This window comes from Ischnura elegans, chromosome 6 (genome assembly GCF_921293095.1).
Source record: "Ischnura elegans chromosome 6, ioIscEleg1.1, whole genome shotgun sequence".
In the NCBI taxonomy this organism is placed as follows: domain Eukaryota; kingdom Metazoa; phylum Arthropoda; class Insecta; order Odonata; family Coenagrionidae; genus Ischnura; species Ischnura elegans.
In genome coordinates, this window is record NC_060251.1 from 89443200 (window position 1) to 89461749 (window position 18550).

The window sequence follows — 18550 nt, forward strand, 5'->3', positions numbered from 1 at the left end:
CATTTGTTCAGTCAGTGGAAATTTTTAAGGCAATTCCTATCGCTGCTTAGGCGCTGTGTGAAGTCAGTATAAAAATTTCCCCATCGCATGGGAGGCTAAGTATTGCCACATTGCAATAAGGGTAAGATAATCCTAACTCCTTGTTTTATTCCACCGTTGCATAACTTTTAGTGGATCGAAAAAAAATTTTGCTCAATATCATTCCCCAGCATATTAGGACAACTCGTTCGTTTAAAATGTATTTATTTTATATTTAACCACATCATGAGACAGATCTGATGAACATATTTTTCTATGGACAGGTAAAAGGGAGGGACAGCCTTGGATGAGATGATAATGATAATAATTTACCTACTCCTACATGTTTCATTTTACAGCTGAATAACAAGATAACAAGACAAGGAGCTTTAGGAGGTCTCCAAGGTTATATGACCAGAGTTGAACCACCATCAAGTAACAAAAATTTATGCCAGTAAAAGAAAATAATAATGCAGTAAATAATACGTGAGTGCTTCAAAGAAATATCATCAAAGTAAATGTTCGATTATTTCTTGTGAGAAAAGCCAGTCTTTGGCAAATCTTAAAATTTTATTTGGTGATTTATTTTTTATTTTTCTGGCAGTAAATGATATAACTTTGGCCCCATTATAAAAACAACGTTTATATAATGTTAACCTTGGTCTGTTTGTTACTGCACATTATTCACTCCTTAAATTATATTTGTATTTATCACATCCACTCGGGATATTGCCACTTCTGGCATAAAACAATTTTAGGACATTGAATAAACACAAATGCCTTAGTGGCAATAATTTTAGGGCCACAAACAACGGAAATGATTGTTCATAAGATTTTTTGGATAATATTATCCGAATTATTTTTTTTTCAAAACGAGTGCACACTTGAATGTGTTCATGTATGCACTGCCCCAGCAGATTATACCGTAAGAGATCTTGGAATGAACAAGAGCATGAAAAATGGTTGATTTAACCATCGGTTAAAAAAACATAGCATTATTCATCGAGAGGGTCATGAAGGATGTTAAACAAAAGATTATGGGTTAAAAAATATGCTGAGAAGAAAAATGATTTCAGAACTGCGTCAAACCAATCAGTGGATTGCTATGTGACGATGGTGATTTCTTTATACATCGGAATAATTATTTTACTAAAGCTATAATAGTGATTAAGGTAGTTATACAGGGATCATATTTTACTGATCGTCGTGGCCTGCCTCCATATTCATATTGAAGTTTCCTCTTAAGACCTATTCGTTTTCATTCCTTCCATATACCTCATTACATCCTTGCCCAAATATTTTTAGTGATATTATTAGCCAATATCTGTTTTTTTTTAACTATGCGGTGAACGGCCTCCATTTAGAACAGCTGGTCTACTTTATGTCATTAGCGGAAATAATTACAAATCGCAATGTAAGCACTGATTTTTATGTTGCATTCGTCAGGTGAAGCCAGTAGTCTTGCTGTCTCCGTGAAAAGAAAAGGGTGAAACGCGAGGCGTACTAATAGCCTCTCATCCCACCCTCTCTTAATTACACCCAGTACCAAAATACTGTGTGCAAAGCAAAATCAAAATATGATAGACCTATTTTCTTTTTTATTTAATTAAGGTTTGGTAGGAAACCCTAGTGGGCCTCCAAACTCGCCTTATATGTGCCATGAAGTGCGTTAATTATAAACCTCTAATAAAGCATAGGTTTTATTATAGAGTAAGTATATTCCATATAACTTGTATAATAATTTCTAATAATAAAACCATGGAGTAAGTGTACTTACTCTATGGTTTTATTCACCACTTACCTGTGACCTCTACCCTCAAAAATTCGAGCCAACGGTCGAATCAAATCACTACAATCATGAATTACCACGACAAGCGATCGCAAATGGAGATTCCCCATGAAACTGCCGGTCTAGCCTGTGTACTAAATAATCGGGTTTTATTAATGATCACCATTAAGTTTTTATGGTGTACTCGCGTGGTAAAGTCAGTAAACTTGCTTTCTCCGCGAAAATAAACAAGTGTGAACGCGAGGCGTGTGTATAGGCTCTCATCTCATCGTCCTCTTCCCTTCCCAGCCTAAGCGTTTCACCTTAACATTGACCGAGAGCGGTAGGTTCCATTCACCCCGCCTCGCTGAAGGACGCCCGGTCCCAGAATGCAACAATAAGACGACAACAATGGGCAGGCGGCTGGGATCGTACTTCTTCCACATCTCGAGTGCCGCGTCGTCGCGGAGTTTAAGTTTCTCCGAGTGGGAAGGAATACAACCACCTGTATAGGGAGCGCAGACGACAGACGACTCCCGTGTCTGGAGACAGCGCGAAAACGATAACAGCGACGCAGCGACAAGGCGAACTGAAGGAGTCTCGAATTGAATATCATGATTGAAGACTCCAGATCTTCGACGTCGTTTCACTGGTGAATCTGAAATCTTCGCAATAAACTGACGCTTTTCCTCAAAGTTACGCCATGACGATCCTAAAGGTGCGTTTACACTGCGAAACATGTTATACAATAAACATATGAAACATGTCATGCAATAAACATGCTATATAAAATGTATAAAACAAGTTACATGTAACATGTTCCACGAAAAGTTACAAATACTTGTAACATATTTCATGTAGCATGTTAAACGGACGATTAACTTTTTCGTAAAACATTTTATATGTAACTTGTTTTAAATAACATGTTACAGAGTGTAAACGCACCGGTTACCAACACCCCGATATGGTACTAAATGTGTACGTCGATAATATTTTAGCAAACTTAGAAAACGATATTTATATTGAGGACCCTAGACGCCAAGGTGTACAAATGCAATTTTCATATTTTTGGTGATAAGACCAGATACTGGTTTGGTGGGACAATACTTTTGTGGTTGAGAGATACAAGTGAATCAATGAATATGGTATGAAGACAGGGTATTCATATCGGTGAAAAAAGTTTACTAAACTTTTCAACGTGGTTACGCAGCTACCAATAGCCAAAGCTATCATTGAAACCCCAATTCAAGTATTTTAGTACATGAGCGTTAAGAATTCTGCTTCTAAAAAAGTGCTATCTTGAGCATTGATAATATTCTAGAGTTAAAGCCTACTCGCGCATTTCTAAAAAAAATGAATCAATTAAGATAAGCTGTGTACCTATGTGCAAAAAAGAATAGGTACTATTAATTCCTAGGACAATAACTTTTTGCCCCTTTCCATGTCCGCATAATTGGGGGTTTAGAGGCAGTCTGCGTTGCAGTGTTCATGTTTCTCTGAGAGGAGATGGAATCTAAAGGTGCGTTTACATTTTGTAACATATATAAACAAGCTACATATAACATGTTTTACGAAAAAGTTACAAATCCGTGGAACAAGTTACTAGTATTATTGTGTTTCAAAATAAAAATTCGTGTTATATAGCAAGTTTTTTGTATCCCACACGAAGTGGGAAAATGTGTGTGACATGTTACAGAAAAGAGGTGAGGCGCATGGTGGGGATAGCCGGTTGGCGGGTGGGCTAGGACTGAATCTGTAACATGGTATTTGTGCATTTTTGGCTCCGCTGGACTCTTGTTATATAATCAATGTAATATAAAACAAATGTCACAAGTAACTTGTTACACATAACATGTTACACAGTTTAAACGCACCTTAATGTATAGAGAGTGCCGACGGACGTCGCGTTCGCGTTCCGTCGCATCCCGATGCATCTTCACTGCTGGAGGAGAGAACTAGAGGTTGGCTCGGGGCTAGATATTTTCTTCGGGTGGACTTTTCTTTCTTTCCATTAGTTTTCTTAATGATCTGTAGGTTACTTTGTTCGTAGACATTAAAATTGGTTCACATACACCTACTAACATTTCACTTACGTCCCTCATTTTCTGAAAGATTAATCCACCTTAGATAGATAGATAGAAAAATATTTATTGTTCAGAAAAAAATTCCATAAGAACCAAACCAATTATAAATTTCATAAATAAATGACAGTTTGCAGGCACATTAAATACATGACGGATGATTAAAATGATTATAAGCTGATTTAAAAAAATATACATGCATTATGTTATTCCATTTCATGACATAACCAAACATAGCAAAAGCATGAAATCAAAGTAAAAAACGGCAAATGGAGGTAAGCACCAAGACGGATTTGATACATACACAAACAAAAGCCACGCATTCTTAACTAAACAAGTAAAAAAATGCTACATCAAAAAATGAACCATGATAACCAGAACACAATTTTTTTAAATAAGAGCAACTTATGCTAATGCCGAAGCAGTAAATATTTATAATATTTTGGTTTAAAATTTTTAACAGATCTGCAATATTTGACTACAGTTGGCATCTTATTTCATACACAACAAGCAGTAACAAGAAAAGATTTACTATAAACAGTAGTGCGATGCCCAGCGAAATATAAAATATTAGGATCAGACCTAGTGTACATTGTAGAGACAGAGGGAGCACAACATACAGATACCTCGGTGATTTCTTTTAATAGAACAAACAAAAAGGGTCCCAGAAGGTATTCTCTACGGTATTTGACGTTTAGCCATCTTAGTTGCTTATAATAAGGTGGGATGTGTACGTCCAAGCGAAGGTCAAAAATGAACCTAAGGCTGGAGTTTAAGGCCCGGTGAAGCTTTAAATTATTTTCTTCGTTGAGGTCATTATAAAAAATACAGCAGTAATCTATTACAGAGAAAATAATAGAAGATATGAATGTTTTTCAAGTATTATAAGGAAGTATCTATTAACTTTTAACTGATACAGCATAGAATGAATCTTGCTATAATATTATTTAGGTACATGGCAATCCCATGATAAGTTGGCAGCTAAGGTAATCCATAGATTATGCACATTACTGGAATATGGAATTGGAACGCCATTAACCACAATGCTGGTAGTTTTAATGAGGTTAATGTTTCGTATAATCCTAAAATTGTCGATATCAATTGCTTTAGTTTTACTTGAAATTAGGCTGAAATCGTGACGAGTGGTCCACTCGATTATTCTACTCATACATGTCTTCATTAATTTTTGATTGGGCATCGTCAATTTCATAGGGCGAACAACTGGGGTAAATTTGGAGATCGTTGGCGTAGAGCATGTAGCTGGTATGCCTAAGACAATTGGAAAGATTGTGAGAAGAGCACAAGCCGATAATTTAATTCTAAAAAGTCACTACAACACGTTTTTTTTCACTCCTTCATGAAAATTTTTACTCATGACTGAGCATTTAAAATCTAAAACGATAATACCTCAGTTCTTTCAGTTCCACTCATATATGATAGAGATGTGGTTAAATATCAAGGTAACAGGATGAGATGGCCATGAGAAAAGTATGATTGATGTGACTTCAGCCATAGGAGATTGAGGATGATTGTGTCGAAGGGCTTTGTTTTTCTGGTAATTCGTATAATTAGTTTTGAGAGGCGAAAATACCCTTAAAAATGCATTCTCCTTTACATAAGGACATGTGAGGAAGAACACAACATTATGAGTGAATAGGTACTTTAGGAGTGATGACAAGGGGCAGAGTTCGGGCAGGCGGCGGAATATTAGGCAGTATGTGTTTATCTGGTGGTATCTATTATTCATTAATTACTTTTTAGTATTATTTACAAGTGGAAAACAGTATCTGTGGCAAGGATGAAAAGGAAATTTAACTCTGCTGTAAGGTTATTATTGCTTGGTTTAAAAAAGGTAAATTCATAAAATATATTTTTACCAGAAATATGTGTTATAAATAATGAAAACAGCTCTAGTGATTATTTTTCAAGTATTTATCAAATGCGGATCGTGTTGGCGAGGTAGCTGAAGTGATGACTCCTCACCTCCTGGGCCCGGGTTCAATCTCAGATGCGGCAGAAAGTTTTCAGAGCCCGATCAGAAAATTTTCAGAGGCCTTTGTGGAGGGCACTTCAGGTACAGCCGTGGTCGCCTTGGAGCATTTCGTTTCGGCTGGCGCCAGGTTTCTCTCCATTCTTCATTACCTACTGTTCCCTATAGCTTAAATGACCTTAAATGTCGGCCAACGGTTGCAAAACACCACACACCTATCACGTTGTATAGCACTTAAATTGCACCTTTTCTCTCCACCGAACTAACTTTTTGGGTTTATCTACGCCATTGTAAATCATACCCTTATTTAATTTTTTAGAAATATTCCTCACGTAGCATTTTATTTATGCTTCCAACATTTTTACATGTATATTTTATTTTACTTATAATAATTACGTCTCAATGGATGTTATAATAGCTTTTTTGACATTACAAGAAGCTCCTAACTTGGAATTAACATCTTTATATATCTTTAAATTGAGTTTCAGCACAACGCCAGTGGTTATAGAGGGCAAGAATATCGATATACCGACCTTGAAGGATTTTTAACATTTATTTTCTTTTGTTTGCGGCGCCAAAAGGTGTGTGTTCAACTGAGTCACCTTGATATTGGACAATAAGAACGAACGCATGTTGATCTTTTGGTAGGCACGAGGTCAAGATTAGCATGCAGCGTAGAATTCATGCTCCACCGCAGACCGCTGCTTACGAGCCCGACCTCTGTGGCCGCGTTAGTGGTGGCAACTAAAACTGAGACGCCCTTGCGCGGGGCTTAAAAAATATAATGATCCACTCAGATTATAAATTATGAAAAATATTAATGGCTTTCACGTAGTCGTTTAGAATAGTTTGCTCAGGAAAAATGACGCGTGACGTATCCCTTCAAATCATCAAATAATGCCCGAAAAAGGTAAATAAACCTGAATTATTTTATGTCATTAGCCAGTTATGAGTGAGTTCAAATGGTTAACTGAAACCAAATAAAGCCATATGACTTTTTGATCCTATTTGTAGCTATGAAATAGTATAAACCAACATTCGCACCTATGCACAGTGATCAGAAATCGGAGAAAGCCGGCCCAAATTACATTTTTTTTGTTAGAAATTTAAAATTTCGCATGCTAACTCAAAAATGATTGAAAGTTTTGGTAAATAACCTGACTTGACATGATTCTCACACTTTAATGAGATACAGAGGCTCAAACTTGAGAAAATTTCCATAAAAATGGCCGTCATAAATTTTCTCTGAATATCTTCCGAATGAAGTAGATAATGAATTTTAAGGTGGGTTCTTACGGAATAAAAAAAACTTTTATATATATATATATATATATATATTCTGCATTTTTTCCTTACATTTAGTAAGAGTTTCAAATGGGTTTTCGGCGAGGTCACAGTTCAATTTCATTTTTCCATCTTGTGAGCTGAAACTAAGTATATGGAAGTCGATAAAAACCGCCTTCATGAGCATGCATTCATTAACATTAATCTCTTACAGCAAAAAGGTTAATTTGATAGTCACTCTATAGAAATAGTTTAAAAAATATCAAATGGCTTCTTTCTTTCAACTATTAAACTATGCTTTACATTTTGAGAGATTTTTAGGCGTACTCTGATGGAATTCTATCGCATTAGTAAATTCAAAGATGATGGAAAAATTCCTGAATACTTAGATTTCACTGGACAACCAATTACAACACATTTTAATCTTCAGATCGGATGTAAAATTGAGGTATTAGTGGAAAGTTGACTGCAGCTTTTCATTTATCGATATTTTCTTCTAATTATCTTCAATTACATCACCTTTAAATATTTAAAGTTGTGTCATAATATCGGTAACTATTTTATAAAAATTTTTCGATTCCCTGACCTCGCATAAACCTCTTCAGTTTTACGCGGAACAGTCTTGTAACGTTTATTTTGAGTTGATATTTTACCCATACAGAATTCAGAATAAGGTATGAAACCATCATAGAATCATTTTTTATTGGATTCGGTTGAAAATACCCATATTCTAACGAGCATCCAACCAAGCTATTTATTTTTACGATGATTTTATGTCATCATCAATATCTCTTTATATGTCTTATAGCGTTCTCCAATGCCAGCAATTTCTATTTCGATATTAAATCAGCTGTTTCTCTTTTAGTGGCATCATCCTCATCGCGCCAATATTATTTTATTTGCCTAATATTGGGTTTTCTTCTCTACGAGATACTACTGGTCACAATTTTTAAAAAATTCTAAATTTAATTTTTTGTGTTACAAACGCTAGTCACCTTCGAAGTACTCTGAATTTAAACTGATACATTAGTTAAAACTTTTTTCCCACTGCGCGAAATACCTTTGGTTTCCGATGCCTTGCAGGACCGCCTTCGATTCCATTTTACCTACGTAATGTGATGAAAACATCTCCTTTTAATTACCATTTTCATCCGGGGGAACAAAAAGAAATCACAAGATGCGATATCTAGTAAGTAGGGTGGGTGAGAAAGCAGTATCATGCAATGTTTTTACCAAAAACTCAAGTCGCAGCAAGCAGAAACACGTGCCGCATTTTGATCAGGATTCAGCAAACGAGGGATGAATTTCGCCGCCATTCGCCTCATTTGCTAATCTTCTGCTTGGATTCACTGCAATTAACTCAAAGAAAGATCAGATTGTTCAGCGAGTTCGTAAATAGTACGCCTCCTATTCTCGTGCACAAGGGCATGATTTTTTCCACATTTTCATCAGTTCTGGACCTGGAAGGCCGGCCCGGGTGTTGAATGTCTTCGATCGACATGTTGCCGCGTTTGAATTCCGAATACCACTCTTGCACTTCAGTTCTTTTTAAGTAGTGTTCTTTACAAGCTGTAGCCAAGACATTAACCGTGTCCGGTTAAATTTTCCCGTGCCGAGAACGAATTTTCGACGCTACACGCTGTTCTCGAATTTCAGCCATTTCAAAAATCGGAGAGATCAAAAAACTCTACGAATATAAACTGTCACTAGGGCTCTCTACAACCGTCTAAAGCTACACCGTTTGGCATACTGACTCAGAAAAGATGAAATAACACCCATCTAGTGGGATAAGCCCGAAATATAAGAGTTAAGTACTCAACGATTTCCGTCCGGTTATTTTTGGGCCCCCCCCTCGTATATTTAAATTTAAAAATTAAGATTTTCGAGGTGATCACATCAGAAGCATTTGTTTACCCAGACTTGCGTGAGGCCAAATTGGTTATTCCTCGATGAAAATTTACAACGTATGCTTTAGAATTTGTAATATAGGAATTATTAAGAAATCTTAACAAAATATATCTCCTATCATATGTTCCTCCCTCAAAAATATCTCAAAACATCAGAATTTACCGGTGAGAGAAAGTTGGCGTTCCACATCATTATATGGAAAATAAGCGAAGTTTCATGATCTAGTGGGTCGAGCGTTTGGCCATGACCATAGGTATACGGTTAAAATCTCTTGTGAAACTTTTGATTACACCCGAAAAAAATTCTTGTAATTGTAGAGTGCACGTTGATAAAAAATGATCATTTTCCTAAGGCTTATAAAAGTCGCAGCCCCGAGGCTTATCCTAAGGCTCGCTTTCGCTCAATTGAGGGGGCTCTCATCTCCCAAACCACCTCCAGAAAGGGCCCGCGGCCTTTTTGTGGTCGTTCTCACAGTTTTATCAATTTCTGACCGCCGTTTGTTCCATTGTGTCTGCCTTAAATCTCTTGAAACTAAATTTAAAATATTATGTTATTTCATTATTTTAACTTTCTCCACGTGTAGCGCACTTCCATAACTTTTTCTTGAAAGAAAAACATTAAATTTACTCTACTTTATCATAGTATCTGTCATCGTAAGTGTTAATTTGAAACCCAAATATCGTACTCATTACTCTACATTGAACACTGAAATCACCCTGGATCTACCACCATTATAACACGATTTTGCTCCTAAGTAAAATCAAAAAATGTATACATTCTCAGCTCCATTCAGGAAAGATTTAAACTACGTGATCTTTTGTGCTGTAAAATTTAATGGTGAAATATGTAGCGGCCGCAATAAGTAGGATTGAATTACAAATTTTCACATGTTATTCAATTGATGCATCATCAGTATCGCATTTATCATCTTTCACCGTTTTCCGATATCATATTTCCTTTGCGATGGTAAATCAAACGTTCACCTTAAAGGGTCATCATCTTAATCGCGCTAATGTTACTCAAGTTACCTAACGTTGGATTTTCTCCTCTTAATTTAAAATCAGATAAAAATTATAATATTTTTGAGGTGATCATCGCGGAAGCTTCAGTTAGTCCAGACTTGCGAATCTAACCAGGTGGGACTTGAACCCGCGATCTTCGGTCTGGCAGGCGAGGACTTTACCCCACCGCGCCGCCACCAAGACCTTCATCATCGTATACTTAAAGTAACTGTCGGATTAAAACCCTGAGTGACTTGAAAATGAATGAAGTTTCTAAGTGTATCATTCCACTCTTCACTGCATCTGACATCCTTAACAAATTTTTACTTGAAAACCAAAAATCACGCATAAAAGCAACTCCTATCGTTTTATTTTTCTCGATATCATCCACTGAAAATTTCACTTGTAATCCCAAATTTTACATTTCAGACTTTCCATTTGTTAAACTTTCTCTTCGCCTATTGTACTTCCAAACATTTTGCTTGGAAGAGAAATCATTGCTTTTACTCTTCTCCATCGTTTAAACTCCCCCAAAGCAAATGCAGCTTCAGTAACATTTGTTTGAAACCCAAATATTGTGCAAATTACATCGAACAATAAATCGCCCTGGCTGTGCATCAATGAGCATTCGTAGATTTGTTCCAAAGATAGCTTTACACTGGTGGGCGACCGATTAAATCCCGGAATCCACAATTTCTTCGGGTCTGCTTTCAATATCTCAAACATAAATTTCACATTTTATGTAATTTCTAATATTTATTAATTTCAATATGTCTTGAATCTTTCTCTGTGCATAGCATGCTTCCAAAACTATTTCTTGAAAGATAAATTATAAATTTTACTACACCTCATCGTTTGAACTCCCTCAAAAAAAAGGTAGAACCTGTCTTCAGAAAAGTTTGTTTTAAGCTATATTTCGTACACTTTACTCATACTTTCTATCGTAAACTTTCAGTGTTCCATTCATTCTGAAGTGGTTCTGCCACCTTCAATGAGCATTCGTTGATATTTTCCGAGCACCACTTTTCGCGCCGATTCGATCCCGTAATGCCGGAATTCATCATTTCCTCGGGGCTGACTTCAATCTCTTTCCTCGCGACCTCCGCTGCCCTATACACGCCGCTCTCCTCCTCCAGTTCTTTATCTCGTCGCCAGTTCCCGTTGCTTTGCTCTGCCCGCTCAAAACGACCCATTACGCCCTCTATTCCCCTTCAAACCACCCACATCAACCTCTCTCACTCTTCCGACGCGTAACAGTAAACAATCGCGAGCGCTAGAGCGCGGCCCGAGAAAGTTCGAGACCCTTCCTCGCACGAAAATGTAAATTCATGAGACTGGATTTTTGACGCTGCCAGTTTATATCGCAGATGAAAAATATACAAGAAGGTGCGTAGGCTTCTGTGTATGGAACCAAGATTAAAATGGGTAAAATCTAGCTCACGTGATGTACCTGATTGACCCACACTACAATACCCTTTGCTCGCAATTGTTAATTTTGACTGGAAAATTAATTTTGATCGAATTTAACATTTCGTCAATATTGGAATTACCGAGTTCAGGCGCGATATGCCTGACAGGCACAGATGTGAAAAAACATGATTAACCGTTAGCATGGCTCAATGGTACACCTTTAAAGTTTAAAGCCCCATCATCAGTGTGGTCGAACACTTATATGATGTCTTTCGTGGTATGCATAGGCCGTACATTACATTACCGATTACATGCCGTCATACGGCCCAGGACCGATCCAGCAAGTTGCGATTTAACGTGCTATTTAGGATATTAAGTATTATTATTATATGTTATATATTTTCGCATGTAAATTGCATAAGGATCAGTGTTTTTTATTTTGCCTTCTCACTAATCTAATAATGCTTTTTTTACTAATATGCTAATACTAATCTAATTTTGCTTAATTATGCTGAATAATCATCCACTGACCTTTCGGCATAAATGCGTAAAGTGGAAACCTGCATAGAGTAAAAAAAACAGCTACAATAAGCGTCAATGGTGTATGCCGCCTATTGGCACGGAGAGAAATGAAAAAAATCTCGTACCGTGCCGGTCAGATCCATTGCGCCCGACGAAAGGTTAAAGCTCTCAAAGGAGAAAAATATCACTAATTTAATAAAATTTATTATTAGAGCGTACTGTGAAACGTTTTCCACTTTCTCTTCAGAATTCGATAGGTAGGATTTCAAATACGGACTTTGGGTCATACACGCTCTTGCACTCTTTTTAGTTCTTAGATGATCCCGAAACGTCCGCGGAAACTGATCCGAAAAATATTACGCCATGGTGAGCGCAAGAACGACCTCCTGAATATTTCGATTGCATTATTCCCTTCCCGTCCTCGGTTAAATATTTATCTCTTATTTTCCACATGAAATACTATAGCCATACGCATGTACAACTATAAAACTTGCTTTTTCGATTGACCTTAAATTTCGTGCCATCAATAATTAATCATTAAGTAATCTCTCATTTTTCCCATAAATAACATTCATTAGTCATTATCTATAATGTAATAAGTGTAACCATGAAAAATCCTAATGAGACACATGAAACTATCAAAATAAGCCGCTATTATTTTATTTTATTTCGCCATCAAATTTTTACTCGAGTACTTCTTGCGCTAGCAAAGGAGGCGTTCATAAACAAGAAAGCGCTTCTGAGAGGATCATTATCTAAGAGTTTAAAGAAAAGGTTAATGAAGAGTTTGATCTGGAGTGTAACTCTCTACGGTGCGGAAACGTGAACACTGAGGAAAGAAAACGAGAGAAGATTGGAGGCTTTCGAGATGTGGGTATGGAGAAGAATGGAGAGGGTGAAATGGACAGAGAGGAGGAGAAACGACGAAGTGCTGGACATGGTGGGTAAGGAGAGGCAGCTTTTAGATGAGGTACGGACGAAACACAATGTATGGATGGAGCGAATACTTAGCGGGGAGTGGATGTTGAAAATGGTTGACAGAGGGTAGATTGTTAGGGAAACGAGGGAGGGGAAGGAGAAGAATAGGATTTTTAGATAGATTGAAAGGGAGTAGGCCTTACAGTGAATTGAAGAAGGTAGCGCTGAAAGGAAAGGGAGGCTCCCAGATCACTTCTTTAGAACTCCATAGAAACCTACCTTAATTGGTAGAATACTATAATAATAATAATAATAACTTCTTGAGTGTCACATACTGCTTATTCTTTAGAAATCTTAATTGTCACTTTTTATTGAGATTGCAATAATGATTAATATTTTTTATTTACAGGTAAGTGTAATCCATGGCAGCCTGCAAATGGTTGAGGATATCTTGAGCTGGGGACTAGATAAATTGATTAAGTAGAACGAAGCATCCGCCATTAGAGAGATAGTACTGAGATGATTATGGTTATTATTTCCGGTTTCCTATTGGTTAAGGTAAATTTACTTCGTCAAATCACCCCATCACGACACCCCCCTCCCTGATTGGACCTCCCTCTTCAATTCACAATACTGCCTTCTCCCTTTCATTTTATCGAATCTAAAACTCCTATTCTCTTCCACCCTCTTTCCAGCTTACCTAATGTAACCCTCTTACATGGGTTTTGACATCCTAACCCCTCTCAGTATTCGCTCCAGCAAAAGCCCTCTATCTTTTTCGCATCCCCTCCAAATGGATCCTCTCTTCATTCACCATGTCTAGCACCTACTCGTATTTTTTCCTCTCATTCCATACCACCATCTCTATTCTTTTCCATACCAAAATTTCTAAGGCCTTCATTCTTCAAAATTACTCCACGTCTTAGTTTTCCTACCGTAAAGCGCTTCACTCACTTCATATCAGGCTCTTCGCTTGTCTTCTCTTTACATCTTTCACAACGATCCTCACGTCAGCTCTCTCCTATTTACATATTGAAAACGGCCAATGGACACTCATTCCTTTAACCAGAGGGTTTATTTTGGATAGGTGAGGATAGAGATCGCGCTAAGTCACGTAGTGAGAAACAGTAGTTCCCTGAAAACACAAAGCAATGAAAAAGTCCCCAGAAGAAGGCCAAAGGACGAGTACCTAGAAGGCTACTATCTAGGATAGAAGGAAGAAAAGCCTCAGGGAGGTAGCAAATCAGCTGGGATAGGAAAAAATGAAGAGCGGTACTATACCAGCCTTCGGATTGCAATACTGTATGTGTGTACATTACGATGTTCAGTTTCTTTCCGTGGTACACCTCGTATTGTAAAGTTTTGTCGCCCTGCGCTTCGTCGTTCCTCTATCTCTTGACCCATTCTATATTCTTCTCGTTTCGGTTCCTCGAACTCTTACAGTCTTCCATTGCAATCCTTTTTCAGTGTCCATGTTTTCGCACCGTATAGCGCTCCATTATAGATCAGACTTTTTACAAGACATTTATTCACACTTTTACGCAATGGTTCACTCATCCGCTCATTCATTGAGAAACACCTATTTTACGCAGTTTTCTTCCTCGTATCTTTGCGACTGTTTCCTCTGTCTTAGAATTGGCAACTTAAATGAGTTATTGTTTCACGTGCTCCAGTTTTCACCATTAACTTTTATGCTTAGCCTCAGATTCCTTGCTCTCAAAACTTTATAATTTTGTGATTTAGCCTCATACCGTATTGCCCACACTGTATGCTAAATGTTTCTTCAAGTTTCCGCAAGTATTTCACTGAAAGGCCAACCAACGGCTGATAATCTCGTACCTCACTGATATAAACATCAATTCAGCCATATCTAAAAATCATGAAGATTATTATAAATGATAGGCTGCACGCCAAAATAACTAGTGTAATTAATGTTAACTAGTGTACATAAGCGTGTAATTATATCCTGTATCGTTAACTTACCTGATACAATGACTATGATGTCACTTCTTTTCACATTTATTACAATCATATGTGTGCTTTCACCTGGAAATTTAGCCTTTCCTGCACCTTATTTTCATCTTATTTCTTGCTGTAACTCCATTTAATCCATCTAAACATGGCCATTAGCTATTACAAGATTTATACTTTGCAGAAACATAAACTTTGTTCGCAAAAATTGGCAGCAGACATAAGCTTTTTTGATGCGTTACAAGCAATACATTACCTTTCCCATAGGTTAATTATATGATGGTAAGAAAATAGATATTTTACTTCCAATTTTCATTAGTATACTTCCCTTCACTTGGAAATATCCATAATGAAATAATAACTAATTAGTCTTAAGAGGGTTTATGACATCGAAAATTGTAACTGTGGGCCATTTTTCAAATAAATTTTAAGTTGGTGGAGGGGTATTTTTAGATTTCATTTTATTCCTGGAAAAATATACGACTTTGCTGTCATCGCGAGAGATTGTTCATTTCAAAGATAGTTTTGAAGAAGTGTGGACTTTCAACTACCGTTTTTTTTTCTTTTAAGCATTTAAATTCCCTTATGAAGTTTATGACCCAGAAAAGGCAGATGTCACTGTCATAGCGGTGAATGCCGGCTGAATCATTATTTCCCAATGACCGGAATGCAAAATGTTAATGAATTTTTGAACGCAAAGCTACAAAATGGAAAATAGGAACGTATGTTACGAAATTTTTTCACTGATAGGCTCCACGGTATTCGCAATGTAACTCTGTATTCACAGTCCAAGTACACCATTTAGTTTCCATAAGCAACATTAAGTAAAAAAAGTAACACCTCCTTTGCCTAATATTGAACTAGTGAGAGAGGTATTGGCCTACTCTCAGGGACAGCGGTAAATCCCTAAAACTGGCACAATATACCGTACCAATAACGTTAAAGTATGTACTACCAGCATAAATTAATTGAAAAATAAGCAAATTAAAGAATAAAAAATAAATTAAATATGATATTTATATCTCTAATGACAACACCAATTATATATGCATGAATACTGTTTCCATGAAAAGCTAAAGGACCAAGTTAGTGAGACCCCGTCATTCATCTATCGATGATTGAAGGCTTAGAACATTCTTTTCACATAATTCACCATCCAACACTAGATCATCGAACCTTGTAACAGTAAAAAGTGAGCGTACAATAGAGAAATATTCGAGACCTATCCACTCACTGCAATTCCCCCCCTCTCCACTTTACGGTTCTCCCTCCTTCAACCCCTCCTGCGATATTTTAACCTCCCCTCATCCCTCTTTATCCCCGTCCCCATCACCACCCCCACGCTTTGAGACCTTTTTCTCATCTCATTATTCACAGTTATGCGGAGTGTGTCAGGAAGCTCTGGCCACAGTAATTGCTCCCGGTGCTGCTGGCAGCGTCCATTAACGAAAAAAATTGTTCGCTCCTTTCGAAGAAGGAGTGAGCTCGTGAACTATTAGTAAATCCTTCTCTTTGACGTTTTAATGATTATATTGCTAATAGCTCTGGGAAAAATTCATAAATTCCCAATTTCAGGATATCTTACACTTAGACCCCTAAAGGTTCCTAAAGTTATGACCTGAGACTTATGTACAGATCTTTTATTTCCTGACAGATTGTTAAGTTTTTTGAGATAATTAATTGATAGCCAAGAAGGAAAAAAACGTTGCGGGTATTACCACATTAATACCAAGCTCTAATTTACTCATTACATCAGTGGCTTCTCTTTAATCCCTGTAATGACTATCACCTCATTGTAAAGGGAAGTGTAAGAAGTGATTTTAATTTCCCTTAAATTAGATCGTAAGATTTCTATTTTGTGCCTTATTCCGTTTTGTATGATTACCAGCGTGTAATAATGTTTTGGTAATTTTACCATCAAGAAATTTTTTGGCTTGAAATAAATGTTTTTTTGGTATCTTTAAATGCTAAAGAGAAGATGTAAAAGTTTTGTGGCATACTCATATGCGCTTTTGGTGTATTAGTGCATTATGGAAAGAAATATCCATCAAGCTCCATGAAAACCAGGTGACAGGTAAAATATCAACCAGAATGGTTGGTAAAACCCATCATTGCGTGATGATCCAGAAATTGTTCATTGCTTCATTGAACCACACTAATCTTTATTCGCAATTTGGCGTTAATTTCCATGCCAAAAATTTAGCATAATTTATGCTGAATCACTAATATTTTTCCCAAACAACGAAATCTTAGGAATTTTTTTATTTAAATTTAATCCTCATTTATCCTCCATCCAAGTAACATATGTTTTGAAGTCATGTCATGCATATTTTGATCTAATTATTGTTGATGAAGAAAGTAAAATAGCTGACTATGGTCAAGAAGCTGTTAACTTTCTGTCAGAGCATGATCTGATGTATATAGTCAATAATGTTGAAGCACTCAGTTCAAACAAGTAAAATATTTTCCGAGACTTGGCCAATTTGGAGTATTTATCATTTAGGTATTCAAACGGTAAGATAGGTTTACGTGGAGAATTTTGCGAATCAACCGACTGATCCAATAATCGAATATTCCGTTTCAATTCCCAATAGGACCTATTCCCCTGCATTCTAGCCGTAAATTCTATAATCTTTCTTACCTTTTCCCGCTCACCTAAAATTCTTCCATCTTGCACGGATTTTAATATTCTCTGCCTTGATAGATCAAACACCTTTCACGGGTAATAAATACAAGCTACAACTTTATTGAGGCATGGTTTTGAACTTTGCTGGAGCTCTACAGCACCTCTTACATAAAAATCTCAAAGTAAAATGGAATAGAAATATTTTATTAAGTTAAAAAAAAGAAAAAATCTTTGGAGAACTACGAACGCTAACCTTTTACACGGAGCGAACATTGCCATTGGTTGGAAATCTGATATTGGCGAGATGCAAAGTCCGTCGATGTAGTTTTGGTTTCTTTTTAACGCAGTAGCTACAAATGTTCAGAATATTCATTGATAATATAATAACTATGTTACTACATTTTAGCAAAAATAATGTTGAGTTTAGTTTTTTAATCACATAATGCGCCCTTAGAGAATAAATAATTATCTGCTGCCAAAATAATATCCGATCGCTCATCCTTGTGTATTTTATGCTTATTGAATAGTAGTCAATAATCATTCCTTGAATGCTAAATTCATAGAGTCCAAGAACAACGTTGAACTAGTTAAATTTTTCATCCCTTTCTATGTGATAATGCTTGTCTTCAGTATCACCTTAATCTTTAGCGAATAAATTACAGCTGTAAGGAAACAGTAGTTGTGTGGGAAACCTGCTGATATCATCGAAAGCATGATCTTCTCCCTGTTTTTTCACTGCCCCTAGCCTCCATGACTATGGAGCATCATGGAAGATCCTGCTTTTGAAAATAAATGACGCTCATTTCGCTGTTGGCAAGAAGCCATGGATAACGTCATGGTCTGAAGCATTCGAATAGGGTATACGATTTTATTGAGATCTACAGCGCCAGCAGACATGCAGACACAGAGCAGCAGCCCAAGTTGGATGCAAGCATTTAAGTTTTTAGAACTTGCTTAAATATTAAATTGGAAAAAACCTATTACGACAAAGAAAATATATTAATCTATTAGTCCATGTGCCATGAAATGAGTTTATGAGGTGTTTTAATGATT